Genomic DNA, 22,818 nt, shown 5'->3' on the forward strand with positions numbered 1-22,818 from the left:
ACTCTGTGAAGAGGAACTGCTTCATATGTAAATATGAGGGACTCATTCTAAGGTAACGAAAACACAACGATTTTTAGTTTCAGGTGATTGACTGACTGATGAAAACATACTTATTAATCTTATATTCCATTTCTACCAATAGATCCCCCTAATTGTTACACACTGGTCCTTTCATTGACAACAATACAATAACCAGTGTATCATGCAGTTCAACCTTGTTTATAGAGATGGATACAGCGTGTGAAGGAAGAAGCAAAATCCCTCAACAAGGTTTCTGTTCCTCTCTCTTTTCTTTCCCTCCATCTGTTCTATTTGGCTTTATGTCTCTCCCCTTTTATTCTCTGCAGGCGTATCCTCTTTTCCACTCTTTGACGTGCAGTGCCCGAGGGGTCAAGTCATTATTTTGACTATTATATACTATTGTAATTCATATTTTTCTGATCATTGTGTTTTCAGATGTTCTAATGCACTTCTTTGCCGCTGTTTGAAAGCTGCTGGTTTACTAACTTGTAGTGAACCTGCAAACCAACATGTGTGGGATTCTGGAGCTGGGCGTTAAAAGAGCTTTTTGTACCACTTCTTCTTTTTGGTGATCTGGCTCTCGAGATCTTCCAGCTGGGACCTCATGTAGCGCTCTGTCTTCTCCCACTCCTGCTCCTTTTCCTGCAGGGTCGGCTAGAGGTGTTCTGTGGCCTGAAGGAGAGATAATCTTTCCTCCTGCCTCTTGATGCAATTACTCTCCAACTGGGGCTCTCATTTTCTCCGTCTCCTCCAGCAGGGAGGTTTTCTCCTGCTGTCATAGCTGATCTTCGACCTCTTTTTTTTTTTAGAGCAGCCATGAGGTTGTTGTTGTCTTTGTCCTGCTTCTCCAGCTGGGCAACAAAGGTGTTCTAGGATTTTTCCAGCTGTGCCGTGAGGGAAGACTTGACCTCCTGTCACTCGAGATGTCCAATCTTCAGCTCTCGGCCTCCTTCAGAGCAGCCATGAGCTTACTATTCTTGTCCTTCTGTTCGTCTCGTCCAGATGAGCCAGACAGGAGGCTCTGGATTTCTCCATCTCCACCTGGATGGTGGTTTTCTCCTGCTGAAAGGGGAGGCACTCAGTCTCCAGCAGATCTTCTGCCTTTTTTTCCATTCAGATCTTCCTGCATCATCCTGCTGACCTCAGCTGGGATCAGATTTTCTGTATTCCTGGGAAAAGAGTGGACATGTTTAGCCTGAGCCTCATCCATTTGGGCCTTTGGGCTACATTTCTCCCTCTGCATCACATCTTTCTCATGGCTCCAAATGTTGTCCACCTTCTGTTCTTGGAGCTGATCAAGGAAATTGTCCAGCGAGTCCTCTTGGGTTGGCCTCGCCTCGCTGTCATTTAGTTTAAACCTGACTTGTTCTTCCAGTGAGCTGAGGAAGAAATGAATCCTATTCCTATTAATTGAATAAATTAATTTGGCTTTTGGACCTTTTGTTTGTGTGTCTGTGTGGAGCCCCTTTTGTTACAAGCTTGAGCCGAGTTTGTAACATAACACACTATTTTACAATGTTCTGCTCATAAAGGCTACATATGAAGCTTTAGGCCTATCTGTCGAAGTTTGAATGAAGTCTGTGTTTAACGGTTTTAGCTTGATTCGATTTCAATAGCTAATGTTGGACAAAAGTGGACTCCAGAACAAAGTTATGTCAATGGCTAGCCCGGTTCAGTATGCAGCATTATCTTATTAACTTTCACTCAACCAAAAATGGCAAAAGTGGTGTTTCTCAGTTGTGAGCATTTGCTGCTGTTTTACTTCTTGACACCTTGATGGGCTTTTTAGCAAAAATATCACATGATGTTATGTAGGGACTGTTTGTAACTTCTTACACGTATAAATCAATCCGGGGCGGTGTCCCATGCGTGTGGCTACGCTGTTCAGACTCAGACTCCAATACAAACTACACGGAAGCACCAAAACCTCAAAGTTCTATCTAGTGAAGCCCGTCTTGCAAAACAGTGTTGGCTGCGGTCGGAGGACGCGGTGGAGACCGTAGCTCCAGGTCTCCAGGGCCGGAGTCTCTGCTGTACTCTGCTTTTCTGCTCCTCTGCCTGTCTGCTTGCCTTCACTCACAGCTCGCTCCACCTCACGTGCATGCGTGCACACTACACACTGCAGAAGACTTCGTAGCTCTGCGAATATCTAGTGAATGCACAGTGGACGTTTGTACAGAAATAAATGCTGCAGCTCCTCTAGACCAACAGAGGTTTTCCGTGTCTTGTGAAGTGATGAGGCTCCGCAACGAGTTACGTTATCGTCTCAGACCGGGTGCCGGTGTCTCCCCTGTTTCCTCAACAAAAAAAAAGCCAACACTAGGATCAGCAGTGATTCATGGAGAGACCTCCGTCTGGTCAGCTAACATTACTGCCAAGAAGGTGAAATATAGAGTGATATTGTGGTTTTAACTGATGTGTGTCACCTCACTGTTTTGACAGATGCACGCTCGCATTCAGGTAGCGCGTGCACGGGCGAGGGCGAGCAACAGGACGCTGACTTCCTTTGACTTAACGGCCACAGGTGTTGCTTTTAACATGCATTTCTGATTCATAAAAACAGTCCCTTTAAAGGGACTATTTGTAAGATTCAGAAATATTGCTTAACAGCGACACCTGTGGCCTTGAAATCAACGAAAGTCAGCGTCGAGCTCGCGCTTCCTCGCTCTACATAGACATGAACGAGCACCGCTCAAAACAGTGAGGTGACAGACGTCAGCTAAAACCCACAATATCACTCTATATTTCTAGTTAGCAGACCAGACGAAGGTCTCTTCATGAATCAATGCTGATCCTAGTGTTGGCTTTTCCTGCTCAGCGCAGGCTTCAGCAGCGGGGCTCCTCAACGAGTTACGTTATCGCCTCCCGACCGCAGCCGGCAGCCAAAGACACCGGCACCCGGTCGGTAACGAGACGACAACGTAACTCGTTGAGGAGCCCCGTCACTTCACAAGACACGGAAAACCTCTGTTGGTCTGGAGGAGCTGCAGCATTTATTTCTGCACAAACGTCCACTCTACATTCACCAAATATTCTCAGAGCTAAACTAACTCTTCTGCAGTGTGGAGTGAGCGCGTTCACGTCTAGAGGTGGAGCGAGACAGCGAGGACGCGCGCGCCGTCTGAGCGAAGGAGAGCAGGCAGCGGAGACGAGGCTCCGGCCACACGCGAGCGCGCATATGCGAACGCGCATTTGTGCCGACCCGCTACATTTATACGCTTAAAAAGTTACAAACAGTCCCTTTAAGTTAGGCTTTTTTTAGTTGTTTATTAATTATTAGTAGAAGAGAGTGTTTGGAAGCCATTCAGAGCATGACTTCTTCACTCAATCACTTTTCTCTTAGCTAATGCACCGCAGTGTGGCATTAATCACCTCTCATACATACAGCTGAGTGAGGAGCAGAGAGGTTTCCGTGTGTGAGACCAATGTGTGACCTCCGGTGTGTGCGCGTGTGTGTGTGTGAGAGAGAGTAAGGAGAGACGGAGGAGAGGAGGAGAAAAAGCTACAACTCCTGCGTGGGGGCAGCAGAGCGACTCGCATCTGTACCGGAGTAGCTACTGTATCTACCGAGAGCTACAACTTCTCCTCTCCATCAAAATAAGACAACAAAGAAAGCAGCCTGAAGTGAGTGAGCTAATGTTAAACTTGTAGTGAAGGCGGGTGAGTCTAACAAACAGTATTTTGCGTGGTATTACGTTTCCAGTGTGTGTTTTTTAATCGCGACTGTCTGCAGTCACCTTGTAAAGTGACTGACAGGCGTCGCTCTGTTTGTTGGTTAGGTGTTGACAGGCTGCTGCTGCGGTTCACTTATTGAGCCTATTTATTGTAAAATGAGGTCACTGCGTAGATGTTGTAGCACTTGAGTGTAACCTAAGAGATGTTGAAGTGATACAGTAGGAGTTTGACTGGTTTGCTCATTGCTTTAAATCAGTGCTGTTTACATTCTTCTCATGTTTGAATGACCGGTTATTGTTTGTTTACAAAGTAGTTAGCTCCTACCTGTAGGCCTATCTCTGACAGCAGCAGAGCATCACTCTGTCTGAAATACATTCAATATGTTAGGATCACATCATGTGTCATTAGCCCAGGACACTGCTGCTGTATATTCACATTTTTTATTGTATGCATTTGGAATAATGGTCCCAAAAGTGAGCTATTACTACTGTTAATATAACAGTGATTTGTTTTAATGTAGTGTTTAATTTATGTGGGTCAAGATGTCCAACTGGTAGGGCTGCCACCCTCGATTAGTCGATTTATCAGTTGTTTTGGTCTTAGTTGACTAAGATTTCTTTAGTTGATTAGTTGGTTGTTATGCTTTTTTCATGCTGAATGACTTTGAGCACATCTGTGGCAAACATAAGATTTAAAGTAATGCTTTTTTTTGTGTGATTCTTTTTGTAAAAACACAATTTTAAAGGGACTATTTGTAACTTTCAGAAAGGCTTGTTAACAGCGACACCTGTGGCCGTTAAGTCAATGGAAGTCGCGCTTGCTCGCTCTTGCTCGCTCTAAATAGACATGAACGAGCATCGCTCAACACAGTGAGGTGACACACGTCAGCTAAAACCACAATATCACTCTATATTTCACCTGCTTGGCAGTAATGTTAGCTGACCAGACGGTGGTCTCTCCATGAATCACTGCTGATGCTAGTGTTGGCTCCGCAGCGAGAAACGTCATCGTCTCCGAGCGCGCCCGCAGGGAAACACCGGCACCCAGTCAGAGACGATAACGTTTCTCGCTGCGGAGCCCCGTCACTTCACAAGACACGGAAAACCTTTGTTGGTCTGGAGGAGCTGCAGCATTTATTTCTGCACAAACATCCACTGTACATTCACTAGATACTCTTCTGCAGTGTGTAGTGCGCACGCATGCACGTATAGAGGTGGAGCGAGACAGCGAGAATGCGCACGGTGTGTGAGTGAAGGCATATTACAGACCCAACTGTGGTCATTTACACAACTTTAATTCCTACAAATTTCAGTCAATTTAGATGCAGCAGTTCCTGGATTATGTCCTTTTAAAACTCTCGCCGAATGCTTTTTAATGAATTCTGTAAAAATATTAACACTGACTTTATTGTAGGGATGCAAAACCACACCGTTCAATGACGTACAAACCAAACCGTGGGCCAGTAAACTGTTGCACCACTGTTATATACAGGCCTGCTAAATATTTGTTGAGGTGCTAGAGACATAGAAGAGGCAATTATCTGAACATAGGCCTACTTGACCATTAAGTAGCCTGCCTTATTTCATGTATAAAATCAGCATTTTGGCTTCATATAATATAGAAATATCATCCATATCTATCTATCTATCTATCTATCTATCTATCTATCAATTTATATATTTTGGAGTTCAAACCCATAATTGGCCACGTTTTTCTTCTCCTTAATATGCAAAACAAACCGAAACCGTGACCCAAAAACCGCAATACAAACCGAACCGTGCGCTTTTTGAACCGTTGCACCACTACTATATCCACAACAGTCCTACAATCATGTTACTCAGTTACTGTCAGAAAAAAATAGTAGAAAAGCTCTCTGTCGGGATTTGTATTTGGGAGAATGGCTCTACATATTGTAGTAGCAATGACCTGCCTTTAATTCATGAGACTTGGTGAAGGGGAGCCTCCTTCTTCAAGGGCTCCGAAGGCAGAAAAAAATAAAATAAACCTCAACACAGCCTCCAGCACTGAATAACCTACAACCCAGTATTCCCCATACACCCCACTTATACACACACACACACACACACAGGCATGCACATAGTATTCAACTCTCCCTCCGAGTCCAGTAACCAGGTCCAGGTGTTTGTCAGTGTGGGTTATGACAAGAGTATATCTGTACGTGTGTGTATGGGTGCACACGAGCGAGCGTGTGTGAATGTATAACCAGATGGCATAATACTGTGACTCCAAATCTTACCTCACCTCATCTGCGGGGGTCCGGGGGCAGCAACACCGGGGAGCCACGCAGGAAAACACTCAGCAGATATCAATGAGAGAAGCAGACATCCAGATGTGTGTGTGTTGTTCTCCTTGTTTGTCAATCTAGTAAGTGTATGCAGTTGTCGAGGCTTCACAAGGAACAGCGATCTTATTTAGGTCAGGAACACATCTCGCAAATCTGAGAAACAGCCACATTCTCAATTGGCTGTGTAATTGAGTTTCACATAGCAGCTGTAAACAGAGCGTTTCCCTCATTTTCTGTTCTCGCTGTGTGTGTGTGTGTGTGCGCGCATAATGTGTGTGTGTGTGTGAGAGAGAGAGAGAGTAGTTGAGACACTTAAGAGTTTCAGACACCCCGTGATGTGAGACGATTCTGACTGCTGGAAATTCAGATCACTCTGCTGGTGCTTAATCTACATGCCGGGAATAGCAAATTAAATTTGCCAAAAACAAACTGCCTGATGAGCGGAACGCAAAGAGGAGAAGACAGACATAGAATATAGTCAATGGGTACATGTATACAATGGCCCTATGGAGCAATATTCGGGTTATATCAAATGTCTGCGTCTGAAATCATATACTATCCACTACTTACTCAATATGTGTACTATCGTTCAACATACTTTTGTGTGGATAAACAGTCCGGGTTCTCTGGCTTCCTCCCACAGTCCAAAGACATGTTGAATAGGATAAGCGGTTATAGATAATGGATGGATGGATGGATGTATCTTTTCGGATGCACTGAGCAGTAATTTACGCCATCACTTCCTGGGAACCTCCTTGCCGGTTGGAGACATGTAACCATGGTAACCCGTATACCAACCTCCTGTGACTGAACTTTAATTGAAAAATATATTACACTTAGCAAAGTGAAATCTTATACGTACATTTAAACTGAAGCATTATCGACATTACCGAGCTGTCCGTCAATGTCTGTTATGAACGTTGTCATCACTACCGCATTGCATTGTGGGATATTTATGCCGCCGTAGTGGCACTGGAAATAGTATGCAATTCATGTACTATTGGTTTCATACTAAGGTCCATCCTTCTTCAACCGCTTATCCGGGATCGGGTCGCGGGGGCAACAGCTCCAGCACTAAGGTTTCGGAGATATTAAAAAATCTCACATATTGTTTTAGTGTACTAAATAGCACGTTAGTATGGACCTTTGGATGCAACCTGATTGATTTATTAAGAGTGAGGTCAAAGTGAGAAAATAATTTTTTTTTATCATATCTACAAAATCTGTAGACTATATGGACAACTCAATCTTGTTGAATGTAGTTTTTTAAATATGTAGCTGTCAGAATGTTCACAAAGGAAGTTAAATTGGATACAACAACAAGGCGAGGAGTGGTGGCAGCTCATGAAATGGGCTTCCTCAAGTTTTTCAGACCAAAAATGTTAAAAGATCAGAAGAGTTTCCAAAATGTGTCATGTTCTTAATGTTTCCCATCTGATGCTGTGATGGCTGCGTGCCTCTCATGCTTCTCCACTTATAAGGGGGAGCCTTCCTTTGGAAATGCCTTAAGCGCTTTGAATCCGATTACAGTCACCGCCGGCCGTAAACACATCTAAAGAAATGTATTGAACAACAATAAGAGAGACATCAGGGGCAAAGATTATAAAGAGAGTAAAAAAGCTATTGTTCATGTGAACCTGAGGACAGTTTGCCAGTGTTGTGCCTCTCTAATATGCAATTTCCTCAACTTAGAGATGGAGTTGATAACAATCAAGAAGAAATAACAGCCACGAGCCTGAGGCCTTCTTCTCAAATACCTATTTATCTTTCTTAATTACAGTGTCAATGTGATTTATAGAAACGTTCCAGCATTTATCTTTATGTTTCAGAAAGGTTTCCACAGGCCTTGACAATTCTTAAAAGCTTACAGAGTTGAATAAATAAAAATGAGCTTTGGATGTAGTATTGTGTGAAATAAAAGTGCATTGCATTTATCAGCATGCTTCAAATCTCTGTCATCTCAAGCACAGGAAAAGGCATTGCTTACCTTCAATATGTGTGTTGCAAGTTTGAGGTAATCTCCTGCAGCTCTTCACCTAACACTTACCCTTTTGTAACAAATGATTCAGCTACAAACAAAGTGGTTAAACATGTCCAAATGTAGATTAAGATCACTTTCCTACTAACTAATCTATGCTAATTACTTTCCCTTAAGACTTCCTGCTGCTATTTCACAATAAAACGTGCATTTGCTACAAGAGGTATTCTGTGTAAAGCAGCTGAACTTCTGTTAACAGTTCTCTCTTTTGTTGTCTCCTCTGCAGTGCTTTGCTGCCGTTACGGTTGTGGTCAGGTGTTGTGGCTTTTTTAGCACTTTATTGTAAAGCGAGTAATAACATTTTTGGACACTTAATGTTAATCATGGGAGCATGTAGCCCAGGTTGGGAAACAAATAACTTTTTAATCAGCACTTGAGGTCACCGTCAGTACGGGGAAGACAGCACTGTCTGTTGTCTGGCAGATTGGTTTTCTGGCTCTCACATGTCAAATAGCAGAAGTCCTGTTGGATTTGTTCAGATTTATCCAGGGTAGATGTGGTCAGGTGAATTCTTATTTCCCTAAGTTGATAACCATCTTCAGTGTCTCTGAATACATGTTGTGTTGTGCTCTAAAAGTTTGTCCTCGCATTTTAATGTGAAATTAGTACTACTAGTGTACGCATCGTGCAGTGAGAATCTATATTTTGAAACAGTAAGCAGATTAAAGTGTGCATGTATGAATGTGTGTGTGTGAGATCTTTGTCTCATCTCACACATGGATCCCACCCGGTCCTCCTCTGTTGTCCTCTGAAGCTGGGACGAGTTAAACATTTGACCCTTTGCTTTTTAGATGGAAACTGTGATCTATTGCCTGTGCTGCCTTTGACACGTTCAAACAAGTATGCACCGACACATGTAGACGCACACAAAGCAGGAAACACAATTTTTCACTGCACATCACACCAGGGATGCACCATTCTGACTTTTTTCAGTCCCGATACCGATACTTGGGCATCGGCCGATACCGAGTACTGATCCGATACCAGTGTTTAATTAATAAGCTGTATGTCTCACTGTGTGGAAGTGACTGAGATCATTCTTTAATGTGTAGGACAACAGCAGGCTTGACTTAAACATCGCTTTCTTAACAAATAAATACATGTATATGAATTTACTGAATTGTTATTTTTTATTGAAATAATAAATTGAACACCAGCAACGTGGTAAAAAATCTTCAAAATTAACAGAAATTCAAGTTAAAGTTTAAACCGTTTTTAATACGGCAACAAATTGGTCAAAAACAGGAATTGAAATTCCAGTATATAATGTATATAGTATATAAACATAGAATTGAATCGAATAGATCTGCCCCATTGTCACCGATATCCGATCAGGCTATTTGAGTCAATATTGGCCCGATATCCAATCCAGTATCGGTATTAATGCATCCCTTCATCACACACAATACTCTGATAATACTATATGTCATTAGATCAGGAATTTACTTAGTTAAAAGAAAAAAAAGTAGAATAATTCTCCATTGATTAATAGAAAAACAGCTATTAGTTTACAGACACATACTTTTTCCTGTAACAGTTCCTTACTTACTGTCACCCTGTGCAGAGACCGCGAGCGTATCAGACGCGTATCAAGTTATCAAACAGGTTTTTCCTTCGCACATCTGACGCAAGAGATACGTTCTCATGTTAATCTATCTGTCTACACAGGCTCCATGCAGACTTGCTGTATCGTTTTTGTCCCGTCACAATTTTAAGCATGCAGTAAATCTACTGCACATGATTATTTTCCCACTGCAGTACTAGTTTGTCAGTCTACTGTCACTATTAATAAATATATAAATATAGAGTGGCCAATACTGAAGCCATGAGGTTTTGTTCTGTATTTATTGGTAAGCACTTGACATGATGAATCTGATTATCTTTCAGTTAAAACATTAACTGTACCTCTGATATTGATGTTAGTCAGCCGTCACAGAGAGTACTATGTGTTCTTAATTGGAGGGACCAGCGTGTGGTACATTTGTTTAAATAGTCCTCTGGATAAAAAGAGACTTGTTAGAGCAGGATGTGAGCTGCAGAGACTAGATAGGATCTGACAGGAAATTTTCCTACTGGGTTGATGTAGCAAATGAGTGATGAGGAAGACGCTGATATGGCCAAAACGCAGAGAGAGCTCACGGTAGCTATAGTTGTGTGCGTGTTTTTTGTGTGTAGCTACAGGCTTAATAAAGTTGAGGTCTCAGCGTTTAGTATGCAGGTATATAAGGGATGCGTTTATATTCACGTCCGCGCTTATCAGTCTTATCTTTTCCGAACCAGATCATGTCTCATTATCCTAATCTTCATCTCCATTACTCCTCTGTTCCCCCCCTCAGGGTGGACGTTTAAACACACAACCTCTCCTGATGTCATGATGGAGTTATTCTGTCCTCTATAATTCACACAGGGCACACAGTTCAGCCACTCCTCCCCCGGTGTTCCCCTTTTTCTTTCCTTTTGAATGACGTGACAAAAGATTTGGCATCAGCACCTTTAGAAACAATACTTGAAACGTTCCAGCCCTCTGTTTATGGAGGACAGCTCCAGGACCCAACAGGAGATCATAGTAATCAACAGATTACTGTGACGAACTCTGTGGCTAAAGTGAGGCTGCTGGCCGTAATAATACTGTACTGAGAGCAGCGGAGGTTGATGGTATAAAACAAGTTTAAATGATGATTTATTGGCCCGGCTAATAGCCCACAGAATCAGTTTAGGCTTGTGTCCCACAGGGCGGATGTTAAAACATACGACCAGCCAGCTTCTGATCTCATGATTTGGCTATTTTTTTCTCACTGCTCTCTAATTCACGCAGGTCGCACAGCTCAGCCACTCCTCTTTAGGTTCTTTCCTCTGTTTTTTTGGCACGAGCAAAGCCATTTTCTCTAATCTCTCAATACCTTTTGGTGGTAAAACATTACTGTTATACTGTTTTATAACAATTTACATTTTAAAACTAAATAAAAAAAAGATGGTGTATTGTTGATAAGAACATCCCCGAAACATTAACAGGTTGAGCCCTGAGGAGGCTTTAACTCGCGTACAGTTCTGCTTTGAACTGAGAGGCTGTTCTGTATTTGGTAGACCACAACTCTGTCTCCTTGTGTTTGGTTTGGCTCATTCCTAACTAAAGTAATCACCGGGTCTGTAGTTCACTCAAAGGAGAGAGAGAAAAAAAAAAGAGAAATGATGGAGTGATGAGTGGGGGACTGAAGAAAAAGAGAGGAGATATCCATCTGGATCCACTTTGGGACAATTTCATCCCTCCTGCCCTCCAAACCCGAGACCCCCAATTTCCACGGTGCCTCCTTTGAGGTGCCATTCCATCAATGAGGGGAGAAATATTTGCCTACGAGCAAGTGTCATTCTTAAGTTTCAGGAGGTGCCTTCACCTCTTGGTCTAGACATCCCCTCATGACTCAAAACTTTTATCAGGGTGACTACATACAGAAATATCTATATTTGAGGTAATTTAGGGCTCCAGACTAACGTTTTACATTGGTTGCACTGATGCGCCTTTTTCATTTAGCTGCACCAGCACATCTTTCTTTTTTTTGGCCCGTAAATGACAGACATAAAACAGAGACATAGAAAATAAAGCCCACATAATTAAGGTGCACCCAAAATGTTTCACTGTGCCTTTTGGCGCCGCAATAATACATTTTAAGCATTACTTCTTTTGTCAGTTCCCACACACATTATGTATACGGGAATAAAGGTTGCAGATAAAGGATTTGTGAGTCGGATGAGGCCATCTCTGCTGAAGATGATAGGTTAGAAGGGTGCTGGAAGTAGGAAATCCAAGGGGCCATTGGCTTCCTCACTTTACGACCCGGCCCTGCATTGCGAACGAGAGTGCAATCCACATGTTTACATATTACGTTAGTATAAGAGTAGCGTAATGTAATGTGCGTAGCGAGCGAGTGGTCAAGCGACCGAGTGAGAGCAGATCAGCTGTTTGGCGATCATTGGAGCAGAAATAAGAGGTAAAGTTGTCTCGTGTTATTAAATGTGACTTGTGAAATAAATCTGGCGCCTCTGATCAGGATTAGGCATCTTACTGGGGACCGGGGAGACAGATGATGGAGAGGTTTCCTCTGCCAATGATGTCGGGTCTGGGCCGGGCCGTTGAGTGCTGGGGACAGGTGTGACAGGTACCGCAGCATTTTTCTTTACGAAAAGACGATTGATAGCTCTCTTCATTTTGAATTACTTGTATGTTTTATGGTTGTGATGTTGCTGAATGAGGAGTACAGGGCGCGGTTTCACACATAACCCACACACACAGACAGACCTGCTATTTAAAGGCTAGGCGCACCAGTGCGACCAATGAAAGTGTTTAGTCACACTTGACAGATTTATATAGTCACACTCTGGCGATATGGAAAGACTGGGTAACTCAGGCTGAGTCATTCTTGATAGACAGCGGCATCAAGTATCAGTTTTCAGGTTTCTTTTTCAAATTACTTCAAGTTGTGACTTTGCCAGTTATTAATTTTTGAAGAATGTCTGAGGGGTTAAAGGTCAGACTGAGTGATGGAAAACCCTGACTTACTGTTTTTAAAAGATGGGCTGTGTAAAACACATGAGCAGTTTTGTGTTGCGCTGCATATTTCAACGTGGAAAACATCTGACCACCTACACGCACACAGGGGCTTTTATTTTGACCAAGCGCTTTAATTCAGGCATCCAGTGTGAAGGTGTAGATGAGGTAAACGGACAAAGAAGTTAGTGACTCACAGGACAGAGTCAGACGGCCAGGAAAGAATGTGATTAAGTGGAAAAAGAAATGTTTAACTGTTCAAGGAGTTCAAGGTATTATCTGCACCTCTTTGTGGTAGTTGCTTCTTGTCTTGTGGTCTGTCTCCCTCGTAGTCTTTGACTGACTCGTCCTATGGTTCTCCACACGCATGCATTCAGGTCTGGAATGATAAACGGCTTTCTTTGATTTGTTCAGATGTGTCTCTGGCAAAGGACGGGGGTATAATGTGTATAATCAAACTCAGAAGCCACTAGTTATTCTCTTTCCCTCCCCGTCTTCCTCTCTTTCTAAAAGCCCTCCATCTGCTGCTGCACATGTATTGTTTTTCGTCACATCATTGATACTCCGATGGCTGAAATAGCGTCCACATTGCCTTCGCAGACACCACCTTCCCACAAGACATAAATTCATGATGGGCTCGTCAATGTGTCCTCCAAAGTCATGATTCCAGAGTAATTCAATCCGATTGATACCAAATCAAATTTCGCCCCAGAGATAGTGAATCTGATGCACGTGAAATCAAATCTCGAGGGGGCCTGTTTCTTCACTTACATGTCCGGTGGATTTATACATATCCATCCCACAAGTGAATTACAACGAGAAGCAGGCCTCTGGGAGTCTTTGTGTTGTGTCCTGTGCAACACTGTGATGCTTATTGAATGAGTTTATTGATAGATGCAGCCACTCTGTTGATCACTGACATCTGCTGTGAACGGGATGATCTAGCGTGATGTATAGTTTCTTTAGGGGCTAACGATGAGTTTTAATTGGGAGCGCAGTAACAGGAAGTAGATGGAGGAAATGTGAGGCTTATAAAAAAATTGTAGATCACATCATGCCAGATAGTGAAGGGAGGAGGGCTGTTGTTTGCAGATTTAATTAGGTGATATAAAAAAAAAAAACGGAAATGACCTGATGCCAAACGCCAAAATCATCTCTGCCAGATCAGCGAGATCCAAAATGTGAAAGACATTTAGAGTAACAGCGTCCAAGAGAGACCAGATGTCCCTAACAGGGCCCTGTAGGTTCCCAGCCAAACACCGTCAAGCAGATGACTACATATTAGGTCAGCATCACACACAGGCAAGCACGCACGCACGCACGCACACACACACACACACACACAGATTGGAAAAGTTGCATTATAAAAATATGGTCTATTTATTTATGCTCTTTGTGTTCATATTAGGGCTGTCAAAGATAATAATGCGTTAACGCAAACGCCACTAATTTAGGTTGTAGCTCGTTTTAAAGCTAGAGTGATACTGACATCTCATGAAACTAGAAAACCTAAGGAATCCATTGGTACCATGTCATACTAGCTTGTCGAGAAGGAGGCCAAATAACGCTCCAGACTTGCGCTAAATTTTGGCGAAGGAAAAACTGGCATGGCCATTTTCAAAGGGGTCCCCTTGACCTCTGACCTCAAGATATGTGAATGAAAATGAGTTCTATGGGTACCCACGAGTCTCCCCTTTACAGACATGCCCACTTTATGATAATTACATGCACGATATGGGTCATTTCATATCTCGATAATGATATATATCACGATATAGCATGTTTTCTATTAATTCAATAAGTAGTCTATATGAAATAACCACATGGTAAAGACTATTTTTGTTTACTCCTGTGTGAATTAAATACTTGACAAATAAGTGTTTTCTCATTTTAAGAACTTTTAAGTATATCATCATATTGCCCAGCCCTATTCTCCTGCACACAAACACACACTCTCACTTGTGCTACCAGCATCTCTGGGTTCACATTCATAACCAAACAGGTGTGCGTGCGTACACACAAATTTGCACCACATGCTCACTGGTTTTATATTCAATGTGATACGCTGGGAGCAGTGTTTTTACAAGTCGAAACCTCTGAACCGTGTCCGCTCAGCTTCCTGTATGAAAAGAAAAAAGTCCCTGCACCTACCGTGCACTCCTACAGTACCTAGCTGCAATACGTTATGTTCTAAGACTTATAGCTGGCTTTTCTACTCAGCATACAGTAGCAGATGACACAGGACATAGTAGAACGGGACTGACGTGAAGGTTAAGAGCACAATTCAGACTTAAAATGTTTTATGCATGGGCCAGGTTTAATGCTTCTGCCATATGAGCCACCAGGAAACCCTCGCCTTCTCTGGGGCAGCTGTGTAAGATGTACCGACATGAATCACATCAGATCAGCATTCATATTGCAATCACTTAGAATTAACTTTGTACTCGTTACAAGCTGAAATACATTACATCTTGTCCTCTAAATGTTGCAAAGTCACTTATAAAACTCCAAATTGATACACTAATAGAAGAAATGTGTGCAACATAACAGAGCTTCATGCTATTCAAACCGTTTCAAAGTCTTACATTGTCTAGTTGTACCACATTCAACAGTATTTAATTATATTTTTAACGCTAAGAAATTGGTAAACAGTTGTTTTGATAGGTACCAGTGTTGTATTTTGTATTTCATTTCTACTTCACAACATTAGAACAAGAAAGTTGTAGTGTTGTTGAATACTTAGTTGTAGTAGAAGAATTACTCAGAACCTTTACTTAAGTAAAAGTAGCAATACCAAAGTGTAAAACTACTCTGTTTGAAGTAAAAGTCCTGCATTCAAAATCTTACTTCTGTAAAAGTACAAAAGTATATAAATCAAAATATACTTAAAGTACCAAAAGTTGTATCAGCAGCAGACAGAGAAGCAGACAGAGATCAGCGGGTCGATACACATCAGCAAGTGTGTTTGTTAATTCACTGTGTGGATTCTGTGGAGTCAGCCTTCTGTAAGATCCCAGGAAAGCCAGATCAAAATGACAGGATTTGTCCCGAACATTGTAAAACATACCTCAGTTTTCTTTTTGAAAACTTACTGACCGACGAGGCCAAATAATTATTTGTTTGTTCTCTAAACTCAGTTCCTATAGCTCTCATGTTCCAACATGAGCGGCTGCAGCAGTGAATGGGGATTAATAGCAATGATAGCGGTGCAATGTGTTTTCCTCTGTGTGTGAATTGTCCTTTAGAGGCATCTGTTGCAGGCTTCAGACACATGTTGTGGGATTAAGGAATAAGCTGCAACAGATAACCTCATGCACACACACCACACACTCAAGTCACCACATAACACCCCCAATTGCAAACCCAGACCTGTACACATCCACACATGTTCCTCTACTGTTTGAATCTTGAAACCAAATTATTCAGCTCTGTTCATCTCTGCTCGCTCTATTGAATCTTGGTGATGGTTGTATAAAAGAAAAGGTATCTTGGTAACAGGGAAAGTTGCCTTAATGTGGGGCTTACATTAGTACAAGATAAGGTAATAGGACGGGGAAAGCCAAGTTGTCAGAGTCTCCCTTTCGCTAAGAAGGATACACAATAAAGAACAGTGAGCTTTCCAGTGTTGCCACTGGGTTCAGGTTCTAGCTAATCAGCGGTGCACACAGCCGTGACTGTTCGGTTCCAGGGGACTGGAGATGGAGGGAGGGAGGGGGAGGACAGGATGAGGGTCCTGCCTGAAATGGGGGCATAAGGGTAGGAGGAGGGAGAGAGCGCATGTGGTTGTGTGATTGAGGTGTGTGTGTGTGTGTGTGTGTGTGTGTGTGTGCTCTTACTTAGGATAAAATTGGGGACTTTCATGCGTTTACACACCAGTAACACGGGGACACCTCTGCCTTTGGGGACAAAAACCATGGTCCCCAGTTGTTTTTCATTTAAATAGTATTCAGCATGCTCCAAAATGTGTTTAGGTCTTAAAATCTCAATGGTCCCTAAAAGTGATTTTTATCATTTTTCTGTGTATCTGTGTGTGACAAACACTACCCCCCCCACCCAATCTGTGTATAACTCTACATCGCCATCTGGTGGAAGTGTGTGGAACTTGTCCCCAATAGTGACAATTATCATATCTGTGTGTGTGTATGTCTAGGACCCCATAGGTAGCCAGCGTTTTGCCTGATAAGCTAGCACTACAATAACATGCATATATTAGCACTACATGCTAACTGCAGTGGTGATGTGGATTCCCATGCATTGCTAGCAATTAGTAGCATGTAGCTAACATTACCATGGCCAGCTAGCCTACATCTCCAAACCCTACCAAGCGTTATAGCTAGCACTACATTGGCATGCAAATATTAGCAACTAACTTAATTTTAGCTTAATTAGCTAAGTAAATGTACATACATATGCATTGCAAGCTATTGGTAGCATGTAGCTACCATTACCATGGTCAGCTAGCCTACTTTACCAAACCCCACCAAGCATTGCCGCTGGCAGGCATAAGTGCTATGTACAGTAAATCCTTCCATAGTTAACAGTGGCGGAAGAAGTACTCTGATCTTTTACTTAAGTAAATATGGTAATCCCACAGTGTACAAATACTCTGTTACAAGTGAAAGTCCTGCATTTAACATGTTGTATGTAAAAGTACACAAGTAGGCTACTAGCATCAAAATATACTTACCACAAGTAAAAGCACTCCTTATGCACAATGTTTCATTTCAGAATAATATATATTATAATATAGGATTCTAATTATTTAAGCATTGATGTGTGTAAGGTTTTGAGGTGGTTAACTCTTACAAACAGGATGGAAACTGGTGGGATTGAGGTGTAAAGTTTGGTGGAGCAATGAGCAGCAACAGTCAAACATGGATTTTTCCAGAGATCAAATTTATGCGACCATAAACAAGTTAAAAAAATCAAGTCTCACCAATGGGTAGCAGGCAAATACACAACAAAACAGGTTAACAGTGTGTAGCAGATTCCAGTTATTGAGGTGTGACAAACAATTTAACAAAAGGACATATAGCATCATATACAACCACAGACATCAATAAGTAGATCTGAAGATGAAAGGTTATACTATATCATTTGGTCTTATGGAGATGGTGGTGGAGAGCATTGTCTTACTGTACATATATATATATATATATATATATATATATATACAGTACTAATGGAATACTTGTGTACTTTTGGCTGGAAAGTTTATGGAAATCCATCAAATCCTTATGATATCAAAATTAAATCTACAATACATCACGTCATTAATTCTTAAATTGTTTTTCCACCTCTTTTTTGTTATTTTGTCATGTGCTGCAGTGCAGTAAGAGGGCTCAGTCATTTTGTTGTCCTGAACAATGACAATAAAACTGTATCTCTATCTAAAGCGATTCATTGCAGGGTTAAAGGCGTATTCAGACTCCCAAAGTCTCAAATAGAGGCAAGCGTAATCAGGGGCAAAGCTGGCTCCCATCATAGTCCCTTTGCATTGTCTAAACAATCTTTCTTGAAACACAGGCACATTATTACTCAATACCCACTCTGTAGGTTCCACTATAAAGCCTGTGGAGGTGTCAGTCGCTCTCTATCTGACAGATAATGACTGACTGCTCGAAGGCCATCAGATTAATCAATATTAGTGTATTCATAGTTTTCACGTGACGTCACAGCCCTATGGGAACGCCTACCTGGAGGGCAAAACAAAGCTGCCCTCCACTGTCCACCAGCGACAGCCCAGCTTTTACAACACTGTTAGTTGTTGTTCAATTTGATGCACAAACCGAAGAGAAGACGAGACTGGACTGTGTTTATACAGCACCGTCTCAGAACCAAAACCCTGATCAGAGGATTGTGGATTTGTGCAATTAAATTAGACGTGCCGCCGTCCCTGACGAGAGTGGACTACACCAACACTGACTGAAACTGAACACCCATGCAGCCAACGACTACGACCGAGCTAGCTGTCTCTCCATCTCCATCAAACCAGCTCATTTAACCATTCAACCATTTAAATCATTTTCCAGACATCGCTTCGCAAGCGGTGTTACTACGTCTGCTCTGCCTGTGTCCGTCTCCAGCGGCTGCTTCAACTACAGAGATGCGAGTAGTGACAGCTAGCTTGACCGCAGTAACCAATGTTAATTTCTTGTCCTTAACCTTGTCATCCTTCACCATTCAGATTGAAAGTCCAGATAACTGTGACGTTATGTAGCTAAACATCACCAAAGTACAGCTCCGGGGACGTAGCTGAGACAACTTTTCGACTAGCAAGCTATGCTAGCTAACGCTGTCTGGTTATCAACTCCTTGATCAGAATATAATAACTTTCATCACTGCTCATTTTAGAAAGGCTACCGCAAGAAAACGTCTTCTTTGTTTAGATTATCAACCAGACAATGGATCATAGATGTTTGTTACTTGCTGTCAGCGCTAGCTGGTGTAGCTAGCATGCTAGCAAGCTAACAAGCCTAAATTTTCCCAGTATCAGACAGAATTGCACAGTGAAAGCGAGGCTTATGGGAAACCAATCTAAACGCACATTACATGAACAAAGAAGAGGTTTTCTTGCGGTGACGTTTCTAAAATGAGCAGTGGTTAAAGTTATTAGATGCTGTTATGACCGAGGAGTTGATAAGCTAGCGTGCTAGATAACTGAAAAGTTGTCTACTTCCACTTAAATGATTAAAATACTGCAGCAGGTACTGTTTGTGGGTCACATGTGCCTAAGACTTGCAGTTTGTATATATATCTTTGTTTTTCCTCGCTTGAGCGGTAAACACTTGCTGATTGTAAAAAATAAAGATTTGACAGCCTTGTGCTCTTCCTGGGGTCTTGGTTTTGCCCTCCAGGCTCTGCGCGAGTCACGTGACTGAAAACTAAGGCTGTATTCGAAACCGCATACTGCATACTACTGAGGAGCGCAGTATGCAGTATACAGTACATACTGCATTTTGGCCAAATTAGTACGTACTACTAGTATAGTATGCGGTTTCGAATACAGCCTATGAATAGTGCTTCTACTTCCATTGTAATCATAAAGTCCCAGACAGTATCGACTTGGCTCAATTTATTTAAAACTTCTGTAGTGTCCCAAACACATGTAAGTAGCTTATGAACAGAGGATTTTAAATAGTAGACTATAAACTGTGAAGCTGGCTCTGTGATACCTCTTTCACACCAATGACCAGGATCAGATCAGGGTTATCTGACCCTGGTTCAATCCTTCTTTTGTCAATTCAAACAAAGCCAGTAAACACGGGTTGTTCCTGGTTCAATTCAGATACAACCTGGGTCAGACCCAGGAGCAATACATACCAATTAGCTCAGGTGCTAGAAATGAGCAGAGGATTTACACATCTGGAGGGCTACAGAGAGAGGGGATGATAGAAGCATCATCAATGTGTGTAAAAAGTCTAATGTCACAGAATGATGCATGTTTTGGGGATAATATGATGTAAATATAGTACATACAGCATTTTGGCTGTATAAAGTAGGCTATATCCACATATACTCTCCTTTGTCAGTTCAGGGTGAGAGGAGCCAAATACTACACTTTAATATCAAAAGTATTCTATAAGCAATAGTCCAGAAACCACTATAATGCCAGAAGAGCTACTTTGCAAATGAAATGGTGGAAAGAAATGAAACTGACGCGAGCAGGAAAGACCAGAAAGATATAGAAATAACAGTCTTCCCGACTGCAGCTGACCTCATCAACAAGCCCTAGGACACCCACTGACTCATTATTTAGGACCTCTTAATTTTTTACATATTTTAGGCTGTATATTTTTGACTATGTATTTTTGATTGCTACACACCATTACAACACCAAGTCAAACTTGTATGTAGCTTAATCTGATTACCTATTTGGCAATAAAGCTGATTCTGATTCTAATGGTGCTCACATTTGCCCAGATGCACTAGGACAGATGTCACCATTTTTCAGACCAAGAAGACCTCCCTATGAAATGCATCCATCATTTTTTACTTTCCTCAGCAGAGTTAATCCATTCTGCGTTATGCATTCATTACATTTTTCTGAACAACAGCAAGAGACTACTGGGCACCTGACTTCTGTGTTAAAAATTAAGCCAATTGCTTTGATTACTGTCCTAACATCTACAAATATGTTGTCATTCCTATAGGGTATGTGTTTAGCAGTAAGGATGTGGATGAGCATCAGTATTCTGAAAACTGTACACAGTATAATTTGAATAGGTAGCCTGTACATACAGTAGGCTATGTGCTATGGGAAAACCAGGTGCAGGTAAAGGCATCATCAATGCAAATGTGCATGTAACATAATGGGATTTGATCGCCAGTCTCCTTTGGGGGAAGGCTAAACATGTCCATTAACAGTCAGCAAGAGGAAGATGTGTCATTGAGGAGATAGCTGGGGTATTTCACTCACTGTTCCCACCCCACTTTTTCCATCACTATGCACACACAAGCATGTGTAATAAACAGGCTAATTGATAACTCCTAAGGGGTGAAATGTTACCTGTGTTATTAATAATAATTATTATTAGTTTTGAGCAATTTTGAATAAGGTCTTTAGTCTAACCCAGACTGGGAATGGTAATTCAACATCTTGTCTCCTACCCTCACCTGCTCCCAACTCCTACAAGCAAGGTGATGTTTAGCAATAGGCCCCTCCCACACTCCTGATGATTGGGAACAGACGTCACATGGTCACGTGATCACATGGTCAAGGTAGTGCGCTCCACAGTCAGTGTTGCAGTCACAGACAGCAGGAAGACACCATGAGGCAGCAACCTTTAAGGTAGGTAATGGTTGATTGAAGATTTTAACAGGGTTTTATGAGTTGGATGTCGTGTAATGACAGCAGACTAATTTACAAATGTGAAACTGACAATTTTATGGCTAGTTGGTGACTTTAAATTGATATTTCAGCTGCAAAGCTAGCTAGCTAGCTAGTTAGGCACACTTGATGAGCAAATGAAATAAATTGCTGGATTTATCAGATTTATGCTGAGTGATTCATCCAGTTGTATGATGCTAATGACAGCGAAATCATTGAAAAATGTGAAACCGACAATTTTCTGTTGAAATGGTGCAGATAAATGCTAACCCCTTAACACTCCAGCCGCTATTCTGTCTTTAAGAGGTTGTAGCAGGCTCACTTTTGAAGCTATAGTGGAGATACTGGTATCATATGAAACTAGAAAACATAAGGAAGTCATTGGTGCCATGTCATGCTAGCTAGTCAGGAAGAACGCCAAATAACGCTACGAAGTTATGCTAAATTTTGGCGAGGAAAAACTTGTATGGCCATTTTAAAAGGGGTCTGACCTCAAGATATGTGAATGTAAATGGGTTCTATGGGTAACCACGAGTCTCCCCTTTATAGACATGCCCACTTTATGATAATCACATGCAGTTTGGGGCAGAAACCATGCAGGTTTTTGCATGCAGTGCAAATGTATTCTATATATGGTGTATTTGAATATTTCCGCATACTGGGGTCCCTTAACAGTCTTGGAAATACATAAATTGGGTGTGACTGTAAAGTTGAAACTCTTGTGGATCCAATGAACATGAAATTCTTCTTTCAAACAGATGAAATGGCTGACAAAGGAAGAATAATGGAGAGATCTGTGAGGAGTAGACGGATCCGTCCTCAAGAGGATGCCGAACAACACATTAAATTGAAAACTGACAAAGCTGGTCTCACAGAGTATTTTATCAACCCGAACAAAGGTAAGTTCTTACATTTTTGTATGTTTTACATCTACACATGCAAATACTGCTTGTGTCAGTTGTACACAGCCAATTAATAACGTTGAATCACACTATGTAAATTCAAAATTCAACATTGCTTCCCATGTGTATCTCATTTACACAAGACAACTTTGACTGACAGTGTGGTTTGGCTATTGACATTTAAAGCTGGGTTAGAGCAATAAGCTGAGCAATTTTTTTAAAGACATTTTGGTAATATTTGGTGAAATTCTCTTTACATTAATCTATCAAATGCTCTGAGAAAAACTCCAGTCTCTGTGGCTGTCCCAGAAATCACAAAATCTCAGGGCGCCGAAGCCTTGACCAGTCAGGACAATCCGTAAGGAGGCATACCGCCCCTGCCAGTCAGTCACATGCACACAGACAGTCTAGTCCTGTCTGCCCTGCAAACTGCAGAGAGGAAACTAATCTACAGAAGAGATGAGGTGAAACAGCCATAATCCAAACTGAACACTGGGACTAGAA

At 41.8% G+C, this 22,818-nt stretch overlaps 1 protein-coding gene across 1 annotated transcript in view; it reads left to right on the forward strand.

The window, feature by feature from the left end:
- The first annotated feature begins 3,466 nt into the window (after nucleotides 1-3,466).
- The window catches only part of bmpr1ba (bone morphogenetic protein receptor, type IBa), a 109,856-nt gene continuing 90,504 nt past the window's right edge, over nucleotides 3,467-22,818 (forward strand). Inside the window, exon 1 of the mRNA XM_037778073.1 lies at nucleotides 3,467-3,645. The gene's annotated coding sequence lies outside the window, so the exon portion shown is untranslated. The remainder of the gene's footprint in view (nucleotides 3,646-22,818) is intronic.

Source organism: Sebastes umbrosus, chromosome 8 (assembly GCF_015220745.1).
Source record: "Sebastes umbrosus isolate fSebUmb1 chromosome 8, fSebUmb1.pri, whole genome shotgun sequence".
NCBI classification, from domain to species: Eukaryota; Metazoa; Chordata; class Actinopteri; order Perciformes; family Sebastidae; genus Sebastes; species Sebastes umbrosus.